Genomic DNA, 23,525 nt, shown 5'->3' with positions numbered 1-23,525 from the left:
AGGGCCATGGAGGGAGCGGTGCGGGGATGCTGTGAGCTCAGGTGTGGAAGCAGATAGTCCACAGGCGGCCTAGGAGGCTGTTTCCCGGTCCTCGTGGCCTCTGTGGGCCACGCTCTGGGAGCCACTGAATGAGACGCAGCCCCGGCCAGCAGGGAGCTCACAGCCCAGCCGGGCAGACAGGTCATCACAGTGGTTCTGCAACTTGCGTGCACATCAGAACCCCCGTGCCACCCCCGGTGAAGGGCTTGCTCACGTGCAGATTTCTGGGCCCCGTCCTCAGACTTCCTGCTTCAGTGAATCGAGAAAGCAGAGGACCGAGGAGGAGCTTGCAGTGGAAAGAGAGTCAGTGGAAAGAAGCAGAAGAGTCAGGGGGCGGGGGCGGCGCCCAGGTGGACCACAGTCAGTGGGAGGGGAGCCTGGACTCAGCCGGGGAGGGGCGACATTTCTCCTGGGCACGCTGAGGACCTCCCGACTGAGGAAGGTGGACCAGAGATGCTAGGTTGTCAGAGGAGAGGAGCAAAGCTGAGGCTGGAACCCCAGGGGCACTTGCCAGTGCGCAGAGCGTCCCCCACGGCAATCACCGCGCTCACCTGCCCGCGGCTCTGTGGGGTCTGACTCGACGTGTTTCACCACCCGCCCCGCCTGCCTGTTCCAGAAAAGGAAACTGAGGCGCAGAGGTGATGGCAAAGGCGGGTACAGTGGGGACTAGGTCAACTGGAGTTAATTCTGTGATCCCACCACATCCTCCAAGTCCAGGGTCAGGCGAGTCCTTCCCTTGTTTCCCCTGAATAGACGTCTCTGTCCTGTTCGTCCTGTGAATAAAATAGCAGGAAGCCAATAGCAGGCCACGTAATGTGAGAAAGGTAATCGTCCCATGTCAGGAAATCCTGTCGCTGGGAGTCCCTTGGGAATGTTCACTTTCCCACTCTGCCCCCCGCTTCGTTTCCCGACCTTCTGCACGGTTGGCTTCCTCAGGTGAAACTGGGCCAGAAACGCTGGGCCCTTGGCCAGACTCTGACCTTCACCCTCTGGTAGCGAAGAGTCCCTTCCACGTAGCATCCCCCGGGAGGAGGAGACAAAAGAGGGGGCCACCAGGAGCCCCCCAACTCCCCGCTCCTGGACTCTGCCCTCACAGGTGGGTCATGGGCGATGCCTGGGGAGGGAGGCGGCTGCCAGATGCTCAGACATGCGTCCTCCCTGGGCTTCCGTTTCCTTGCCTGTAAGTGAAGCAGCGAAGGGAAGTGAGTTTTACCCGCGTGAATCGGCACATGGTAGGTTCTGGCTAACCTGCGGGGTGGGGCTGGAGAAATAGGAAACATGCATAGGTCAGAGCCCCAGGACTCAGGAACTGCAGAGGCGGACCCCTCGGCAACCCCTGTTGTGGAGAGAACCCGAGCCCTGCCCACGCAGGCAGCTGATGCCACGGACTTATGGGCTCATTTGCTGGTGTTTTCTTCCACTGCGTGATCTTATTTGATAACTCGTATGACACGCATTGATTTTCACACGTAATTACACCTCCCTTCTTCCGTCAAACAGCCCTGCAAGTTAGGCACTATTTACTCAATGATCCATCCCCTTGGCAGATAGGATACTAAGGCATCCTCCAAGGGCCAGGCACGGGTTGGTGCTGGGAACACAGACGCGGTCCTGCCCTTGAGAAGGTCTCCATCTGCTGGGGAGGCGAACTCTGATAAACGAACCGTATGCTCAATTAGCTAATTACAAAGATAGAAGGAGCTTCAAGGGAGAAGGGCTAGGTGCTCAGCCAGCCTCTAACAGGAGACCTGGTTGAATCTGGCTCCACGCACACCTCTGAGCTGGGAGCTGGCAGGGGCTCCTCCCTCTACTTTGCCACAGTCCCCACCTGGCCCACTTGCCCTACATCAGTAACCATGTCACCCTCCTGATCTCTCTCTGAGCTGAGTTTGCAGCGTCTGCTATATCATCTTGCTGAAGCTGTCCTTTTTTTCATGGTGCCAACCTGAACCTGAACTCTAAGTGCCGTCTGTCCTTGCAGGAAGACGTCTCCCTCCCAGACCGCGATCTCTACCTTCCAGAAGTGCAGCAGCTGGTTCCCAGGATCGGGAATCTCTGCTGCAGAGATGCTGCCCTCCTGTCCTCCTGATCCCCCAGCACACCCCACCCCTTGTTCACCATCACGTGTGAGGCACGGGGAAGAGGAGAGGCTCCCATGTCCCAGGGCAACCATGCAGCACGGCAGCATCAGGGAACCATGACGTGACCTGACGGAAGATGGTTCAGGGCGCGAGGGCCATCAGAGCCCCCATTCTCTGTGGGGTCCAATCAGAGAAGGCTCCCTGGAGGAGATGACATCTGAGTTGAGTCTGAATGAATGAGAAGCAAACAGGGGCAACATTCCAGCCAAGGAGAGCAGTGAGGGGTGACAGGGTTGGTGGAGAGAGAAAAGCCTGTTCTAAGAATGACAGATAGATGGGTGCAGCTGGACAGCAGAGCGTAAGGGGCACTTAACCTAGTTGGGGGCATTCAGGAAGGCTTCCTGGAAGCGGTGGCACACCAAATGAGACAAACTGAAGGACCAATAGCAGCTGGCAGGAGGGAGGGAGAAGGATGCCATAGACTGAGGAAGGAAACTGTAGTCACCAAGAGTTTCTCCACCAACAGTCACTGAACCAAGGAGTAAAAATCTCCACCCACAACTCAGAGAGAAGTGGCAACCTCAACCCCAATGGGGTTGGGAGCTGTATTCGTTTCCCAGCAATACCGTAACAAATTACCACAAACTGGGGCACTTAGAACAAGAGAAATTTTTATTCACCCAGAGTTCTGGAGGCCAGAAGTCCAAAATCAAGGTGTCGGTTCCTTCTAGGGGCTGGGAGGGAGAACCTGTTCCACGCCTCTCTCCTGGCTTCTGGTGGTTGCTGATAACCCCCGAGAACCCTTGGCTTGTGGATGCCTCCCCCCACCCCGCCACCACCTCCCCCCCACCCCGGGATTCTCTGCCTTCAGTGTCACGTGGTGCCCTCCCCCTGCATCTGTATGCAAATAGCTCTCCCCTTATAAAGACACCAGTCATCAGATCAGGACCCAGCCCAATTTGACTACATCTCCAAAGACCCTGTTTGCAAATAAAGTCACATTCATAGGTACCGACGGTTAGGACTTGACCAGGTCTTGGGGGCGGTGGGGGGGCACAGTTCTATCCACAACAGGAGTATGGGATTATTCTAATGGTGGGTTTCCTACATCATTAGAATTGGAAGGAAGACAAATATTTTAAAATTCACATTTCATGCATCTGCCTTTCTCAAGCACTAACAGGAAGCAGAAATGCTTTTGAAGAAAAACGAAAAAAAACAATTAAATAGTTACATTCTGTGTTATGATCCGATGGGGGAGAGTAGCAGAGAGAGCCTGGGTGAGGGGAAGAGGGGTGTGGGCCACCCCGAGACCGAGGCTGACAGATAATCATGGAGACGCAGCGAGCAAGAGACAGAAGACAGTGGCCAGGGCTCTGAGGATGGGCCCGCCACTAGAGATTTCCACAGCCCCGCTGAATCTCTGCAACAAATGGCATGAGTGGGGAGCTCCCATTTTGTTGCTCTGTGCTCGGGGTGGTGCCTTTGTAAGAACAGGATGTGGCCGGAAGGCTGGGCAGCCCCCACTCCTGCTGCAGACATCATTGCCCGGAATTTCCCAACCATACTTTGGTACTTATCAAGAGAATGTCAACACTGGGAAAGTCGGAAGGGACTGAAGTGAGTCTCTAGGTCAGGAAAGGCAAACAGGTTTCCTCTCTCATGCCCCGCCCCCATAGGTAGTCGTGCAGGCCACCGTGGAAAGAAGTATCCAGGCTCAGAGAACCACAATCGATTAGTGATGTCTGCCTGGGGTGCAGGAAGGACAAGTGGCCTCTTTCGATGTCTGCTGTTCTAGAGCCAGCCCCAACAGTGTATTCTGAGGATGGGAGAACAGACCAAAGGAGGAGAAAAGAGCATGCTGAGATCTCGTTGCTAGTTCATAGTAGAACCCAGGTATGCCCCACTCCCCACACCCACCCCAAACTTGGTTCTCTCTCCTTGTTCCCCACATCAATGAGTGGCAATGACATCTGCCTGGTTGCCTGGGAGTCACCCGCTCCACCTTCCCCTCCCTCACCCTGCACATTCAATTGCTACGTTCTGTTCACCTCCACCTTACCTTTCCCTCGAGCCAGTTCTCCATCATCCTCCTGGTCCAAGGTGCTCAACAAGGAGCATTTTTCTTCCACAGAGGACGTTTGGCAACGTCTGGAGACATCTCTGGTTATCACGGTGTGTGGGGGGTTGCACTGGCACCTGGCGTGTAGAGGCCAGGGCTGCGGGTAAGCACCCTACAGTGCACAGGGTGGCCCCACATCCAGCCCAGAGTGTCAACGATGCTGAGGTTGAGAAACCTTTCCCTGGTCCAAGCCACCACCATCTCTTGCCTGCACAAGCTCAAGGGCCTCTCAACCAGCCTTCCTGCCGCCATCTGGGGTCTGCTCCGACAGACCCTTCTCTACCCAGAAGCCAAAGTCATTTTAACACGTCAATCCTACTACTGTACTTCCGTGCGGACCCAAGCTCTTCCCCGGGGTCCAGTAGACCCGGTGTGATCTGGCCCCTCCTCTGCAGCCACCCTGCCTTCTCCCTCCGGCTCCATCTCTGTGCTCCTGTCTCACGGGCCTCCCTCAGGGCCTTCGCAGAGGCTGCTCCCAGTGTAGGGAGCATCAGCCTTCCACTCCAACCTCTCTGCCTCGTTAATTCCTGCTCATCCTCCTGACCTTACTACTTCCTCGGCCCTTCTTCACCCCTGCCCTCTTCCTAGCATTTAGTAGAGTCTGTAGCTATATATTTATCTGTGAGGTTGTTTCACGTCTGTCTTCCTCCTCTCACTGCGCTGGAAGTGTCCTGTAGGCAGAAGCAGTATCTGTTTTGATCAGTCCCATATTTTCGGTGTCTAGTATTGTACCTGCAAACTACTAGGCTTGCCATAAATATCTGTTGAATGAATGAACAAGTGGATGGATGGATGGATGGATGGTTGGATGGATGGATGGATGGATGGATGGATGGATGGATGGTTAAATGAATGGATGGTTGGATGGATGGATAAATAAATGGATGGATGGCTGGCTGGATGGATGGATAAATGAATGGATGGTTGGATGGATAAATGAATGGATGGTTGGATGGATGGATGGATGGATGGATAAATGAATGGATGGTTGGATGGATGGATGGATGGATGGATGGATGAATGAATGGATGGTTGGATGGATGGATGGATGGTTAAATGAATGGATGGTTGGATGGACGGATAAATAAATGGATGGCTGGCTGGCTGGCTGGATGGATAAATGAATGGATGGTTGGATGGATGGATGGATAAATGAATGGATGGTTGGATGGATGGATGGATAAATGAATGGATGGTTGGATGGATGGATGAATGAATGGATGGTTGGATGGATGGATGGATGGATGACTGGATGGTTGGATGGATGGATGGATGGATGGATGGATAAATAAATGGATGGTTGGATGGATGGATGGATGGATAAATGAATGGATGGTTGGCTGGATGGATGGATGGATGGATGAATGAATGGATAGTTGGATGGATGGATGGATGGATAAATGAATGGATGGCTGGATGGATGAATGGATGGATGGATGGATGAACAACCTCAGGTCTTCGGACCCCTTGGCTCTTTATTCACCCTATTACCACCAGGGTCTCTCCCTCTTTTTCTTCTTTTCTATTTCTCTGCCCTTCAAATTTCCCTTCTACCCTTTCTTTCTCCATGAACTGTCATCTCATGCAGCCAACAACGGTCTGTAAGTATTTATTGTGCTGATTAAATGCCGTTCTTTGTGAAAGAAATTCAGTTGATTTTCTTATTTGCATATCCTTCAACGGATGTTGCCAGGAATGAAAAACAGTCAAATAGAATAATGCGTCTATGCTGGATGGACGCCTGGCACTGCCTGAAGGCAGGCACCAGACCACGTGTCCTTGGGCTCAGAGTCAAAGTCAATGGCCAATAGGTCGCCAGCCCCAGCCCCGAGGGGGACACAGTTGCTGGCTCCCTGGCCCTGAAAACAGGTCATTCTCTGGCTCTGCCCAAGGCTGGCATCTTTTCAACCTGCAAGTCAAAGTCAAATGTCATTGCCTCAGTGAGGTCCTCCCAGACTACCCATCTAAAGTGGCCCAAAGACCAAAAGCTCAACCCAGGAGGCAGAGCCCAGAATTAGGAGGAAGCAGAAGCCCTGACAACATGGTAGAATCACATACCTCCATGCTTATGATCATTAAATGTCTCCTAGGGTCAAACCATTCTTAGTTGGATATCTTGTTACTTGCAGCTAAAAGCACTCTAACTGATACATCCTTTACCACATAGGTTAGTTGCCTAGGGTCACATTGACAAAGCACCACATACTGGGGGGCTTAAACAACAGAAATTTACTATCTCACAGTTCTGGAGGCTGGAAGTTCAAGATTAAGGTTTTGACAGAACTGGTTCCTTCTGAGAGCCAGGTGAGGGGAGGGTCTCTTCCAGTCTCTCCCCTTGGCTTAGAGATGTCCATCTTCTCCCCGTGTGATCACACCATATTCCCTCTGTACACGTCTGTGTCCAAATTTCCTCTTCTTATCAGGCACCAGTCATCTTGGGTCAGGGTCCATCCTAATGACCTCATCTTAGTTTAATTACCTTTTTAAAGGCCCTATCTCCAAACACAGTCACAGTCTGAGGTACCAGAGGTTAGGACTTCAGCATATGAATTTGGGGGGTTCTCATAACACCGGTGGAATTCTTTTCTGTCACACAAGGCTGGGTCCTGGGGATGGCGATAGAGACCAGGCCATGGAAACTGCCTTCTCTGGCCTCCCCCACAGTAGGAGTTCTTGGTGAGACCCCTGTGTTATTGGGCCAACTGTCCAGGGTGAGAGAAGGCAGGAGTGAAAAGCTCTCCAGGAGCTTAAATCTCAACAGCCAGGGGAGGAAGCATACCAATAATGATTAAAAAAAAAAAAATATATATATATATATATATATATATATATATAGCAATAATAATACTGTAGCAGGTGCTGTGTTAGGGGCCTTGGAAACACGGTTTCCAGCTACCCTTCCAGGGTGGCTCTGTTCCTGGTCCATACTGAGAAGGCTCAGAGCAGTTAAGTACAGGCCAGGGGTTACACAGCTAGCATGGCAGCCATGGAGATGCCTCTGCCCTCTGCTCTCAATTCAGAACCTGTTGTTCAACTGTGGGAACACAGAAGCCTCCAGTCCCAGGGCAGCATCTGCAGGACCTGTCTCCTCATCTAGGTGGAAGCCCTGCCCTTCTGGGGCAGCTCCAACCAGGGTCTGAGTTGGGAGGAGGGATTAGGGCCTGACCCCGCCTGCCTAGCGGGGACTCCCCTGAGAGGCCATCTCTGCCCCGTGATCTCTGGCCAATCTCTGGCCGAGCCTCTGTGGTGTCTGCATGTCGGTCTGAGGCTCTCCCTCCAGATTTTGTCTTCCACAGGCCTTATCTCCATAAACCTGTCCCAGTCCCAGGCCTGTCACCGTGTCTGCAGCCCAGAGGACCCGAACTGGCCCTGCTGGGGAGGGCAGCCCAGGGTGAGAGCCGAGACCTCCCCCAGGGACCCATCGCTCCAACCACTGCTCCAACCACCGCTCCAACCACTGCCTGGCCTTGAGGGCAAAGGCTGGAGGTTTCAGAAGGACAAGAGGTGGGGCTGGGCTGTGTGAGCCCTGGAGTGCCAGGCGGGGGGGTGGGGGGGCACTTCCACCTAGGCTGATGGGGGAGCAGCTAAGATACCCGGGCCGGAGGATGGGAGCGGTGAAGGCCTTGCCCAAGGTCACCAGCTGCTTAGTGACAGAGCCAAGGCCACAGCCCCGGGTCCCCGAGCCCCGTCCGAGTTTGGACCTCCTGCCTGGCCAAACTGACCGGGAGCTGCAGCCCTGAGGGAGGAGACCAGGAGGCTGGGAAGCTGCGGGTCCACCCCTGAGCGGCAGAAGCAGCAAGGACCCTTTGAGGTCCTCCCCCCAGACCTCCGCATCTCCTGGGGCAGAGCATAGATGGGCAGCAAGAGGTGGGGGGTGGGAGGGGGAAGCCCCTCCCCGACCCTGCATTGACTTTGCCAAGTGAGGCATCCTCTCTCATCCACAGAGGGCAGAGAGCCCCTTCCTTGCAGGGGAATTGGCGGTCTTCAAAGAGATGGAGTGTACAGAGGTCCCAGCCAGGCGTCTGGGGCTGGGCTGGGACCTTCTGACCATGCCTCACCGGGGCCTGCGTGCTGGCTCCCCACACACTGGTTTATGACTGGGGTGACCTGAGGCCTCTCCGGGGTCTCTGGATGCCGGCTTATCGTCCCACCACCTCCAGGGCCAGCAGGAGAGAAGTCTGGTGAAGTGGCTTGACAAGTCTCGGCTTCGGCAGGTGCAGAGCACAGCTCTCCCAGGCAGGGTCCCTCCAACCCGCCCGCCCTCCCTCCCCACAGCTGCTGGGTCTGGATAACAAGGGTGTGACAGGGCAAGACATGGTCCCTCCAAGGCTGGCAGGCCACGGCGAGGCTCCCATGTGAGGCTGTTCTCTTGCCAAGGGTCCCCAGCTAGATTGGGGGTCCTCAAAGCAGAAGCTTGTGAATGAAGGGAGATGTCTGCCCATTCCCATCTTGGGGAACCTCAACGGGGTGTCCCGCCAGGGCCATGACGCCCATCTGCCTGCCTACTCTTTCCAACAAGTTTTCCAAGTTGAGCGTTTGCACTCAAGGTATGTCCTTCAACAACCTCCCCAGCAAAGACTTCACTCCAGATGTTCCCACAGACAACAGCACCCCACCGCCACTGGGTCTGAGCGATTAAAATGTGAAGTGTGTGGGGTGTGTGTATTTCCAATAGGCAGACCGCCTGGCATCACACAAAGCAGAGGCTTTGGAACTAGTCAGATCTGGTTCAGTTACTTCAAATTATTCCCCGAGCCTTGGACTCCTCATCTGTAAAATGGGCTCACAATGCATCTTTAGGTTGTGATGATTAGATGAGATTGTGCAGAAAAGCACTTAGTCTGCTGTCTGATCTGGACTCAATAGATTTATTCATATTCATGAGGAACGAGAGGGTATAGGGCGGCACTCGAGGTGGGAGCTGCCTGTCCCACTGACTCAGTTGGGCCCCTTTGGCAGTCTGCATTTTTTCCTTTTTTTTTTTAAATTGAAGTATAGTTGACTTACAATATTGTGTTAGCTGTAGGTGTTCAGCAAAGTGATTCAGTTTTATATATATATATATATATATATATATATATATATATATTCTTTTTCAGATTCTTTTCCATTATAGGTTATTAAAAGATATTGAATATAGTTCCCTGTGCTATACAGTAGGTCCTTATTGATTATCTACTTTATCTATAGTAGCGTGTATATGTTCATCCCAGACTCCTAATTTATCCCTCCCCCCAACATTTCCCCTTTGGTAACTGTAAGTTTATTTTCTATGTCTGTGAGTCTGTTTCTGTTTTGTAAATAAGTTCATTTGTAACATTTTTTTCAGATTCCACATATGTGATATCATATGGTATTTTCTTTCTCTGACTTACTTCACTTAGTATGTTAATATCTAGGTCCATCCATGTTGCTGCAAATGGCATTATTTCATCCTTTTTTATGGCTGAATAGTATTCCATTGTATATATGTACCACATCTTCTTTATCCATTCATCTATTGATGGACATTTAGGTAGTTTCCACATCTTGGCTATTGTAAATAGTGCTGCAATGAACATGGGGGTTGCATGTGTCTTTTCTAACTAGAGTTTTCGTCTTTTCCAGACATCTGCCCAGAAGTGGGATTGCTGGATCATAGGCTCTCTGAATTTCTGAACACTGATCTGATGGCTGTGGTTACTGTCCTGGTTGAAGAATTTGCACAAACAGAAGCCTCTCACACACACACTCTTGCATATCCAGGTGCATCAGCCTGTATCTGGGCGCACGCCTGCCTGCACACCAGAAACCACACTCTGTTACAGAAGTGGCTTTGCATGCACTCCTGCACATCCAGATACATGCACACATTCACCACGCCACACATGCATCTCATGTATATTGCACACACAGAGTCCTGCAGACACAGGCCGTATACATGCACGTGCAAACCCCTGCCCCCACACGCGCACACACACACACACACACACACACACTCGCACACACGGGGTCCCATGCCTCTGGCATACATGCAGGTACAGAGAAGCAGGCTGACAAACCCCAGAGCCAGACCAGGGAGTGTGTTCAGCTCAGAGACCACGGCCCAAGGAAAGGAGGGAAGAGCAGATGTTTTCAGCTGCTGAAGGACATCCCAAAGTAAAAATAGCCCAGCTCAGGCCTGCCCGGAGGGGTGCTGGGCAGAGCGGTGGCCCTGACACCCCAGCACACCCACCTCTCCAGCCTCCAAACCAAGATCTTCAGAGGACCTGCTCGTGCAGCCCAGATGCCACGCGAAGGAGACGCAGCGAAAGGGCAGGACGCCCCCAGCTCATCCCCGGGGTCAGGGCGCAGGCGGGATGGCTGGAAAGCTGGAGGTGGGGGGAGCCCAGCATTCAGGGGCCCTGCTGTTGCCCATTTAGCCCTGGAGGCGTCTGAGGACCACAGGGCAAAGGCACACGGTGACCCACTGTCCCCACTGTGCCTGGCTGACTGCTGTGGTCCTAGGGCTGCGGGAGTTGGGGGGAGGCCAGGGTGCGGGAATGAGGGACCTGGCTGGCAGGAGAGGCCAGCACTCGGGGGCCACACTGCCCTTTGTTCAAACCTTGCCAAGCAGGGCCCTGGCTCCTGTGGGTCCCAGCTTGGACAACCTCAGCAGAGGGAAGGGAGATGAATACCAACGCTACTCTGACTCATAATACTGCATGTATGTCATAAACAAAAATACATTGCCATCCTTGACTTGTACATTTCAAGGAGGTGAATTTCATTGCATGGGAATTGGTGCAGCTGTTTATATACAGGTCCTCTCACTCCTCCAGACTCCACTTAGCAAGACTGGTAGGCTGGGTCTTTCCTTCTCCCATTTATCCAGTCAAGGTTCAGTCACTGAATCTAGATGTCCAATATCCAACTGGGCCAGGGTTTCCCAAAGTCCAGGATCCGGCACAAACATCACCTGGAATGCTGTCAAAACGCTAATTTCAGACCCACTCCCAAGGTTCTGCCTCAGTGGGCAGGGCCAGACCTGTGTGGACTCCCTCCACCCCCCAACCCCCGGGCCAGGTCCCAGGCTGGGCGGGGGTGGGGTGCAGGCTCCTGAGCACCGGGACAGGACGAGGCTGAGTCACAGTGCGTTTGTGTTCGGGTATTAATAGAAACAGAAAACCCCCCATCAGCCATTTCTTCCCCCTCTGGACAAGCCCAGACGGCACGGACCGCTCTTCGGAGACTCTGACCTCTGCCGTGTATTAAACAAGAGGCTGTGGGTCACGTGGACACCTCAGGAACTCGCCCTCACCGAGTGACCTTGGCGGAGGACGCAGGAGAGGGACAAGTGTCCCAAGGGGCGGGGCCTCTGTGAAAGGATAAATTAGCGCATCCTTTGTTTGCCAGTCAATAGGTGCTTCCAGGGGAGCTGGGAAGGGGGGGGCGGATTTTGTTTGCCCAAAGCACTTAAACAATACCCCTGCAATGCTGTTTATACTCTTCATTTGCTCAGCAAACCTGACCCTCGGAAATCGCTTTGGGCTAAACTCGGGCCCAGCTGCTGGTGGAGATTGCCACGCGGCCTGTCTGAGACCCCATGGGGCAGGGCTGCTCTTGGCTTGCACAAGCGGGGCAGGGGCTCCAAATGTACACAGCGCCCAGCTGGATACACACACACACATACACACACACACACCACCACCCCCCCCCCAGCCCTTATCTTGTAGGGCAAGGGAGAGTTAAACACCCCGGTTCAAGTTCATTCCATCTTTTAGCTAAGTACCTGACTTTTCAAAGGTCAGAGCAGCTGCCAGTTTGTCTCCTACTCTCCAGAGGACACCCCTCCTCCCTCTCCCTCTTTGCTAGGCTGCTGGTCCCCGGGGTGCAGGGGACAGGCCATCTTACTCTCAGCCCCCCGCAGTCCTGTGGCCGGGGTCTCAGGGTCTGTTCGCTGCACCTAAGCCATGCAGGGGGATTGAGTGCTCTGGGCTCTGCTTCTGGGTTCCCCGCTCTGGGGGCTGCTGCCCAGAGGTCCAGCTATGACCCCTAAGGACCCTAGGTAAGGCTGGCTGCTCTGCAGTTCTTGGCTAGACGTCGGACCCCTTGGCAAGTTCACGAGCCATTCGTCAGCGTCCTGCTGGTTCCCTTCCACGAAGCCTGGGGGTGCCGGTCCAAGCCCCTCTCATGTTTCCTTGTTTCCTGAACCTGTGTCACTCTGGAGGGAAGCCCTGCTGTGAAGGTTGGCCCCAGGTTCCAGGAGCACAGGGGCCAGGGAAGGGGGAAAGTGCAGCATCCCCTTTAGCCTGTGGACTTTCTTTCTTCTCCCTCTCCTGGGATCCGGCCTGGGCTGCCAGAGGCACCGGGTCCCGTGGAACCCAGCAGCATCCTCAGCTGCGTCTTCCCCCTCCCGACTCCTCTCTTGCCCAGCCGCGGCTCACCTTGTCATCACATTCTGTGTCCGCTCTGCCACACACCAGCTTAGAGTAGCCCTCAGGGCTCAGACCTCCAGGCCTGGTACATGAAGGACAGCTTGCAGAACGCAGCAAACCTCTTCTCCTGCTGCAGAACCCGCTTCCAAAGCTCTCGTGCTGCGGCTTGGAGATCCTAGTCTGCATCCACACTCACTTTCTCTCTGTGCCTTGTTACAGCCCTGGTCCTCCCTGAGGCACCGGCTGCCTCAGGCAGGCTAGTGGGAAGGTCTCATATGAAGCAAAGAAGAAAAAGCCTGCACATCACCGCTGTTCTAGACGAATGATCCCCTTTTATGTAGGTGGATCTGCCCTGGGGGGAGGGGCTGGGAGGGCAGGGGGCAAACGCAGGAGTGTGTGGAGGTGGCCCCATCTGAGCCCAAGGACCTCCTTGCATCCAGAGGACAAAGGAGCCCTGCCACTTAGCGAGTGGGAATGAGAAGGCTGGTGTCACCAAGGTATGAGGATTGAGAGATGAAACTCCTGAACTAGACTAGGGGCCTCAGGAGGGTGTCCCCCCCTTACCCCTGGGCACACGTGGAGATGCGCCTCGTCTTGCTGCCCCTTGGGCGGATCTTAATGCCCAGCTAGACCACGTGGGCCCTGACGGCAGCAGTTTGCCCTGCCTGCCCCTCAGAAAGTAAGCTTTGGTGGCAATGCCGAGGCAGAGGGACACCGTCCCCAGGTGTGTAGGACAGAAAGGAGTCCTCCCAAAGCAGGAGTCTTTGAAGGATGAAGAATCCCGCGAGTCCAGTCGCTGGAGGCAGACACTGGTGCTCACGTGCCACCAGGCCACCCTGCACGGGCCCCCCCCCCCAGCTTCCTCCCTGTGTGGTGGACACCCAGCTGGGGCCGGGGGTCGGGGGAGCAGGGGGTCTGCAGCGCACCCCCGGTAGGAAACCAAAGGCAGTCTTCTTGTGGCACGTTTGGACGATGGAATACTACTCAGCCATCAAAAAGAATGGAATAACGCCATTCACGGCAACATGGATGGACCTAGAGATTCTCATACTAAGTGAAGTAAGTCGGACAGAGAAAGACAAATACCACATGGTATCACTTATATATGGAATCTAAAAAATGATACAAATGAACTTATCTACGAAAGAGAAACAGACTCAGGGACATAGAGAACAGACTTGTGGTTGCCGAGGGGGAGGCGGGTGGGGGAGGGATTGGGAGTTTGGGGTCAGCGGATGCAAACTATCATACACAGAACGGTAAGCAACGAGGTCTGCCTGTAGAGCACAGGGAACTATACTCAATATCCTGGGATAAACCATAATGGAAAGAATATGGAAAAGAATGTGTGTATGTGTATAACTGAATCACTTTGCTGTACAGCAGATACTAACACGACATTGTAAATCAACTATAATAAAATTTTTTTTTCTTAAAGCAACCCTCTTCTGGCTGCTTGCGAGGGTGGCTTCGCCTGAAGGTCAAGATAAAACCCGCGATGGGGGGCTGGGAGTGGGGTGGGGAGAAGCTGCGAGTGTTTTGTTTGGTGCAGCGGCTGGCGTTGCCTCGGTAGCTGAGAACATCAGCTCTGGTCACGCTTCCCTCCTCTCCAATCCTATTACTCCCTGCGGTTGGGCTCCGAAAATAGTCCCTGTCAGCCCCATCATCACAGTTCAGCGTTTCCACCACCGGCCTCTTATTGTTCCTTGGACACAGGCATCGTTAACCCCTCTGCTGCCAGCCAGCCAGGGGCACCTGGGCTGAGCGGCCACCTTTGGGAAAATGGTTTTATTTTCATTCCCTTCATCACCGCGGGGAGCTCCAAAGGGCGCCGAGGGGCCTCCGTGCCAGACACTCCATACATCCTTTCACTTTAACTCGCTCGATAAACTGCCCCGCAACGTTGGCGGCTCTGTCCGCATTTGTTGGAAGGAGGAGGGGAAGCGACTTGCCCAAGGTCATCCAGCCGGTGTGCGGCTGAGCCCAGGTACAGAGCAGACTACCTGACTCAGGACCCCGGACTGGGCCCAGGAATCTGTACTTTTAACCAGCACCATACACATGAGTGTGATGGTAAAGTCCATCAGGAACCCACAGCTGTCCTGACATGCTGCCGGGCCCCCAGACAACGAAAGAAAATTGGCCTTTTGCCGTGCAGTGTGCTCTTCAGAATGTTAACATACATCACTCTACTTCTTTTCATAACAAGTAAAGAAAATGGAGATTTCTTCCATGGCACCAGATTGCTCTCTCTAAAGAAAACAGCCAACAGTGTTACAGCAGAAGACCAGCCTGGATAAAGAATGCATGTGTCACACGGTCCTGAGCGTGGAGTAGGCCCCCAGGAGGAAAGCAGCTGAGACAGTGGCTTTGAGGACAGGTTCTGGGACAAGACAGCCCCCGAGTTGTTGGGGGCTTGAGTGACATGGTGTGGGTCTTGGGGTTGGCACAGGGCTTACCGCTAGTGGCAACATCTGAAATACACTGAGGCCTTGATATGTACAAGACTGTCCTGAGAACCGTCTATTTATTAACTCACTTAGACTTGTCAGGCAGATTTTGCTATTAGCCCCATTTTACAGGTGAGAAAACAGAGGCTACTTAGTCCTGGAAGTACGGTTGGAAACTAGGCACCTGGCTTTGGAGCGTTTGTCCTGTCATCATTAGATGTGTTCTCCCGACGACCTTGACCCATCACTCAGACACACCGGTCTTTCTGCACCTGCCGGGCCTGGACCGACCACTCCTGGGGGCCCGTGGGGGGCCCTGGTAGGACGGAGGGATGCTCTCACTCACTGGATGCGTCCCTTGCTGTCAGGAGGCTCTCTCCACTCGGCGCTCTCGCTGGGATCTGTGACGTTCCCCGCATCCCCTTCCCTTTAGGCCTGGAGGTGGGAATAGATGCCTTGTGGGGACCAACAGCTTGGCCTTAACTTTGCAGAGAGTTCTTTTTATTAAACTCTCCAATCCTTCTACTTTGAGTGCGTGATCTGTTTCCTACTGTTACCCTGACTGGTACGGTAGCTAAAATATACAAAACCACTGCAATAAAAAACCCCAAGCAGACAGGTTTTAGTGGACCAGAGCTAGAGGTCCTGAGATGGGTGGCTACCTGCCCAACTTTGCCCATGAGTTAGTGGCCCAGGTGGGCCTCCCGCCCCCTGTGCTGTTCCTCACACCTCAGGCTCTCTGGTCCCAGGGGGAGAAGGGCGCTCAGTCTGCCCGCAGAGAGGAAACCCCAGACTCAGGAGCAGTGGACGCTGGACCCTGGGAGTCCTGGGAGTGAAGGGGCTGGCCCTCGCTCGCTACGGGCCAGCTGTCCCCACCCAAGCCAGAAGCTGGTGGCCCATCAGACCTCAGAGGCTTTTGTAGGGCATCTCCACTTTGTCTGTGAGCTTTCTGCCACGTTACTTCATCTTTGGGTTCTGTCCCCTCTAAGGGAAAGCAGTGGGCTGGCCAGGGGCCCAGAATGCCCTGTTCCCCTTCTCTCTCTCACCTGCGTGTGGACACTGTAAAGCTCCCACCCCGAAAATAATGCCCGGTGTCCCCCTCAATGGCTAGTGACCAGTGCCTACTCCGTGGTTAGCCTAAGGCTCCGATTACACCTGACATTCAACCGCGACAGACGGAATGGATCGGCACCACTGTATAAATGAGCTGAGCAGAGCTCCACCTGAGAAAATACCTTGAAAGAAGGAAGAGCGTGAGTCACAGCGCTCAACGAAAACTCGCTCAAGTCTAAAAGGGCATCTGTGAAGCCTTGACCTCCTTGTCTCCAGGCTCAGGCTCCGGAGGTCTCCGTGCCCCCCTCTGTCTTGGCACTGCTGCATGCCCAGGCTTGGCTGTTTGTGGGCTGTTCCCCCAGAGGCCCAGGGATGTGTGTCGGAATAAATAACGAACACCTTCCTTCACCGCCATCTGAACTTGGTAGAAGTCTGCTTCCCTCTCGCACACAGCTCAACGTGGCTCTTCCTGGGGCGTGGGGGCGCTTCCGCTGGGTCACGCAGCAGCCCCACGGGAGCCTTCTCAGACACCTGTGCACAAGTGACTCGGGCACATTTGAAATATGACTGGCACAACGGAGGAACAGAATTTTGCCTTTTACTTGATTTCCATTTACGTAGCCACGTGTATCTAAGTGGCTGCCATCTGGGCTGGTACAGCCTTGTAGCTTTTTGCTGGATCTTCTGATTCCAGCTGGAAGACGGGGGAGGTTTGGAGATCATTCTGAGACAGGCCTGGGACGTGGCAGTTGCCTCTTTTGCCCACGTTCCATCGACCGAAACTCATGCCTTGACCACATCCACCTGCAGCGGACCCTGGAGCTATAATCTCTCAGGCGCCCTGGAGGTAGAGGAGTGAGTTTTGGCGAGAATGTAGCAGCCTTTGCCCCACACCCTACTGATCACCTCCGTGCTTCCCAGACCTAAAAGTGCCTGGCAGGAGGCTCACATTCAAGAAAGGTTTTTTGAATGAATAGATATGAACACGAGTAAGTTCGTGTGTCTGAGTATCAACATGGATGAAGTGGTGAAAAAACGAGTGAAGCCTGGGCAGTGGATTCAGCTCCCAGTGGCTGCTGGGAGCTCCAGGCCACCTCACTGACCCCAGGTGCTCCCTTCCAGGACCCAGAATACAGGGCAAAATGCAAAACCTCCAACACAAGCAAATAGCATCATTTAAATAGCAAATATTGACCCTGCGAGGAGATAAGTGGAATACAAAGTGCAGAAGCACCAGGGCAAACTCCCAGCCAAGCCAAGCATGTGGGAGGCCGTCTCAGAGCTGGGACCCCGAGGTCAGGGACAGAGCGGGCGGGGACGCCTTTAGGTGAACTTGCACACAAACCACCAGCAAGGGGCTTGTGGGCTGCATTCTAGGAACCAGGGTCTGTGTCAGAAGGTGGGAGTGGCCACGGGAGGGGTCCCGGGGCAGGGAAGGGGTGTGCGGGGGAGCCCAGGTTGGGGGTCAGGGGTCCTGAACTTTAACCTGCTGTGGGCCTGCAGGCAATCTCCTCCCTGCCCTGGGCTTTTGCAGCCTGAACAAGGAGAAGGCTGGACATAGGATTTCTGAGGCCCCTTCAACCTGAGAGACATGAAATTGAATCTCACCTCTGCCCCCAAGAAGCTGTACAGAGTCCAGCAAGACCTTTGACCTTCAGAGGCCTCAGTTTGCCCAACTATGAAATGGGAGGAATGCTGCTAACTTGGGTCTGTGGGAGAAAGCGGAGCCTGGAACTTAGGCAAATGGTCAGAGTAGTAAGAGATGGATGGACCACCTCCCTGATAAGCCTGGCCGCCCCGCCCCCAGCACTGAGGACCGGGGTTCTGCGGGGGTGATGTGATCCTATGAGGTCTGTCTCCTTCAGGGAGATGGGAGATCCTTGAGGGCAGAGGCACTGCCCAGCCGGGAGGGGTCGGGGGAAGCCTGACTTGTAAATTTCTATGGTGTGGATATCCCCACCACGGCCAATTCCAAGCCACCAGGGCGTCACGGAACATGGAGCTGGAAAGAGACGTCGCGGGCGCAGCAGGCTGGGGGAGGCCCTGGGGTCGTCCTCACAGGCAGCCTGAGCGAGGCCTGCCCTTCTGCAGGTCAGACCCCGTGTGAGTGCGTCGGAGCCCTCAGAGCAGGCCGAGGCATCTCCTGGGCCCGCCTAGCCCCCGCCCTCAGCAGCCGCGCCCACCCCTGCCCCTCCCCACTGCTGGGGGACAGCAAGCCCCTGCTGGCTTCAGGGAGGCCTCGGGCAAGACTCTGCACGGCATTGACCATGGGTGGGTCCGGCTGGAGGGTCCAACAGGGCTTCACTGGCACGTTGGCATGTCTGGGGGCAAACTCAGCGTCTCTCCAGGGTGCCTGGTACTTGGGCTTCTGGGACATCTGGCTTTCCCAGAGGGAGCATCCCGGGAGAAGGAGGGGAAGCCACGTGGCCTTTTCTGCTGCAGGCTCAGAACCCGGGCAATGTCACTTCTGGCCCTGGATTCAAGGGGGGTGGTGGGGGGCTGTTGGAATCCAACTTCACCTCTTGACAGGGAGTGCAGGGCCAAGTGCAGAAGGACACGTGGGGTGGGATACAGCTGTGGCCAGCAGGCACCAAAGGGGACCCTATAGCCAAGCTTTCACCCAGGTCACTGCCTCTGTGGCAGCCTAGGGAAGGGCCCGATTCACAAAGTATTACTAAGAAAACTCTGGGTCATGACTCTCCAATAACGTGATAGTTAAGATGATCTGAGCAATAACTGTGTGCCAGGCAAGGAGTCCTCGGTGTACACACAGGTTACCTCATTTCTTTCTCACAATAATCCTATGGGGTAGGGACTGTTATTCTCCCCATTTTACAGATGGGAAAACCAAGGTCCATAACAGTTAGGCAGTAGTCTCAATAACTTGCCAGGGAGAAGCACAGGCAGACGCCAGCATCGGGCCCCAGAGCGCAGCTGAGCCCATAACCATCGGCCCTTGGGTTCCCTTCCCGGGAAAACCCGGGAAGGAGCAGAGCAGCAGGCTGACCGCAGGCCTGCCACTTCCTAGCTGTGTCGCTACTTCCCTGAGGCCCTCTGGGTCCCAGCTTCTATGCCCATGAGACGGGATCCCAGCGCTTGCCAGGAGATGATATGGAATCACGCATAGTAGTGTCAGGCATGGGATTGGTACAGAGCAAACACTAAGTTCCCTTCCTTGGCCCCCTCAGGAAGGAAACTTGAAGACACTGCACAGAACAAAGCTCTATTGTTCCCCAGGAGGGTGGGGACGGTGGAATTCTAGTGATGCTGTGATGAAAACCAACAGCGAACCCCACCTGGAAAAGGTAAAAGGGGTGATAACTGTAGCGAATACTTACCAAGTACATCTGAGCACCTACTGTGTGCCAGGCTTCCTACTAGGTGCTTTGGATCCTAAACTCTCCCAACAAAGCTACAGGATGCAATAACAGCGGCTGAGAGGAGAACCTACTTAAGGTCTCATTCTTGTTTTTACTCAAAGCTTCATTGGTCTCAATGGATGGACACATCCTTGCCCACTGATTTCCAGAATTTTCAGCAGGTCTTTCCTAATAAGAGAAATGTTGCTCCACGGCTGAGCATGACCCCACCTTACAGGCATTGCCCCGGAAAGGGTAGTGGCCATAATATCTTCACAGGACACACGCAAGGCATCTATTGCCCAAGACCCAGAGGCCGGGCTACTTTCCCAGGTGTGCAACCATGCAGGAGTGCAGGGCCCGTGCTCAGAAGGGCTGCATGCTGCATGTAATGCTCTGTCGTCGCCATCTTAAATTCTTAACGCTTAAACAAAGGGCCCACGTTTTCACTTGTGGTGGGCACCGTAAATGGCAGCCAGTCCTGCCCAAAGAATTGACCAACGGTGGAGCCTTAGGCTTTCCAGATGTTGGTTATTTGTGGACAGAGGTTCCTTGGGGGTCTGCTCATCCACAGCTCCCAGAGCGCCATCTGCATCGCCAGATGAATTCACTGGGCACCTGTTGTGCGCCGGGCACTGTGTTAGATGCCAGAGGAGCAGAACGAAGGAGACATGGCACCTGCCCCTGGAGCTGCCAGTCAAGACGAGAGACTGGCAGGTGAAGGGAGAGGTTACAGGGCTCTCGCGGGGGCAGGTTGGGCACAGAAGGAAGAGCAACGTCGGCCTGCGTGGGTCCAGGTGCTATTCGGCCCCAGGCAATCTGGCCCCCAAGCCCACACTGTCACCACCCCCACTGAAGCCTCTGCAGAGGCACCAGGGGGGAGGGAAGGAGGGGGACAAAGCAACATGGCTGGTCCTGGAGCCACGAGTTCTGGACCTGCCTGGGGCCCCGGTGCCCAGGAGGAGCCGGAGCCAAGGATGCTGACAGGCTCAGGGGCACGGGCTTCGTCAGCTCCGTTTGATGGCTGTTTGGTGGGGAAGGGAGCCCTGCAGGGAGTTAGACAGAGGGCTCTGTGTGATGACCTCTTGTCCGAGAGAGCTTCGCTGCAGCTACCGCAGCCCCTGGAGGAAAGCAAGGGGAACTCCCAGGAGGGAGAGGAATTCCTTTCAAAACATCTTCTCTGCTCCCCACGCCCGAATCCCCTCCTTTACTGGGCCTTGACCGTGAATCTCCTTCCATCCTTACAAGCAGCCGGCGTGTTTGTTATTAGCCCCACGTGTCGGAGAAGGAAACAGAAGCATGAGAGCGGGAGTGGTGGGCTCCAGGTCACACGGTGACAGAGCCGCAGGAAGAGAGCATCTGGGGGCCCGAGGGCATGGACGCCCCAGCAGGCGCAGAGGCTCAGGCCAGCCGCAGGCTGGCGACCGTTTGCCACGGGGGGGTCCCCACGTGGGTCCTTGGAGGGGGTGGCCGGCGCCCTGAGCCCCCGGGAGGAGCAGCCGAGGGGCGGGGGCGCGGCAGGAAAAGAGCCTCCAGCTACCGGGGCGCTCGGCATCTGCGCGCTGGGGGGTCACGGCGCCCGCCCCGGCGCCCCGCCGGCAGCGCTTCCGCCTCTTCCGGGCTGTGCCGAGCGGATGCGCCGCCTGCGTGTGAACAGGGCTTGTTTTCCCTTCACGCCCTCGGGCTCCGTTTTTATGAAGAACTTCCTTCTGTTGGCGCTTTGGGAATATTCATTCCTGGCTTGCGCAGCGCGCGGGTGACAGTTGGGCTGGGAAATGTACCCGCGGCTTAATTAGGGCATCAGCAGACCGCGCCAAGAACCCGCCCCCGGACCCCAGGGACCCCAGAGCCTGTCCCCCGTTGCGGGAGGGAGCGTCACTGCTCCCGCCGTTGTGCGCACCATGATCGCTTCTGCTGCGCCTTCACTCACCCACCCGAGGGAGAGTCCTTCCCCGCCAGTGGGCGTCCTAAGGCCTCCTGCCGCCCTGCCCCTCAGACAGCCCTGGGCAGATGGACCGTGAGGGACCACCTGCTCTCCGTTTCCTACATCCTCACCAGGGCATCCTCAGGAGGATGGGATCACATGTAGGTTTCACCCTGATTTTGAGGAAGCTGAAAGTGACATTAACAGGAAGGCTGGCAAAGCTGGGTATACACATCATCAGCCTACATGGTTCAGGGCAGGGTGAGGGGGGACCTCACACCCCCAAAGCCCAGAAGAATACTGCAGAAGAAGGCCAATTGGATTGACAGTAAATGTCAAGCCAAAAAATAAATATTGAAAATTTGACTGCATATTAAATTAGAATCCTGCTATAAAAAAATCTGGAAAAATATTTGCAACACATATGGCCAAGGGCGAGTTTCCTTAAATGTTAAAGCACTACTACAGTAGGATGAAATCAACAAGCCCAAAGAAAACGAGCAAACAGCAACAGGCCACTCTCTCAGAAAGGAAGCACAAACGGCTGCTAAAGAAATGAGATGTGCAGCCTTACTCGTAATGACAGAAACAAACGTGGAGGGGGGAAATGACACGGTGGTGTGAATTTGATAGAGAAACATCAAGACGTGTAGTCTCCTGGGAGAAAAGGACTGCAGGGAGGCGCCGTGAGGGGCTCCCACTGGATGGAAGGCCAGGACTGCATTCTGACTTCAGTGGATGGCGGGTCACTCACTCCTGGTGAGGGGTGAAGCCTGTGCAGGGGTGAAGCCTGGGGTGAGTCTTCAGCCAGACTCTGCAAATCTCTGCTCCATCACCTCCCGGCTCCACGACTGCAGGCAGCTTACTTCTCTTCTCCGAGCCTCAGTTTTCTCATCTGTAAAGTGAGGTCAGGATGTGCTTCCAGGGAAGATTAAGATGCAGTTAGCAGAAGGGAAGAGTCCAGGAATAAGGCTGAAGCTGAGAGAGGGAGACCTGGGAGGAGAAACAGAGGGGGCAGGCCTGGGACTGCGGAGGGGACGGGGTGAAGATGGAGTTGGCCTTGGAGGTCCCACTTTCAAGGTTATCTGGTGGTGAAGGAAAGGGGAGAGCTTGAAAGAGGGATAGGCTACAGAGGGGAAGATGGTCAGGTTGGGGAAGATGAACTACCTGCAGGCTGTGAAAATGACTTCAAGCTCCCAGGACCCCTGCTCTCCCAGCAGCATCTGAAAGCCAGGCCTACAGCTAATACTTACAAATGAGCACATTTTCTTCCCACTTATATTTTATTCTTTTGAAGAAAAAGATAAACAATTCAACAGAAAAAAGTGAGCAAGAGATTAGAACAGGCCCGTCATATAAGACTATGTGCAAATGGCCAATAAATCCATTAGAAATAAGAAAAGTGCAAATCACTACCAGAAGATACTGCGAATGAGCATATTTTATATGACCCAATCTAGCAGAAGTCCTGGTTACGCTTGCAGGGCCGAGGCACACACGAGGCCCATCGGAGGTTGGGCCAAAACCGAGCCTCCCGGGCACTGTTGGAAATGATGACATTTAACCCAGAGCTGCAAGGACAGCAAAGCCAGAGGAGCAGTCTGAAGCTTATGTGAAGAAGGAAGTGAAAACTCTGGCCTAAGGGGAGCCAGGCTCCATGGCCAAACAGCAAGGCCGACAGGAAAACAGATCCCGGGACTAGAGCGGGGAGCGAGCCTGAAGCACGTGCTCGTGGAGCGGTGATGGACACGCTCAACAAACACTAGCCAAGTACATCCCTGGAAGGAGGCTGTGGGACTGTGAAAACAAGTTGTTCAAGCCTGTGCCCATGAGTACAGTGAGAATACAAAGACACGGTGGCTGTGAGGCCAAGAGCTGCGGGAAATGTCGCCGCGGGTCGCAGCACCGACCGGGTCGCCCAGTGGCCCTGCCCTTGCAGCTCTTGAGGCAGGCACTGTGCCCCCCCACCCCCCGAAAAGTGTAATCGGAACGGGCAGAAGATGTCTTGCTAGGGCCGCGCAGCGGAGCCCAGGCTGTCCGGATTCACAGGGTTGCTTTCCTTGATGCCGTGGGCTCCTTCCACAGAGCAGGAAACCCTACT

Source organism: Lagenorhynchus albirostris, chromosome 6 (assembly GCF_949774975.1).
Source record: "Lagenorhynchus albirostris chromosome 6, mLagAlb1.1, whole genome shotgun sequence".
NCBI classification, from domain to species: domain Eukaryota; kingdom Metazoa; phylum Chordata; class Mammalia; order Artiodactyla; family Delphinidae; genus Lagenorhynchus; species Lagenorhynchus albirostris.
Note: the sequence above shows the minus strand (reverse complement) of the source record.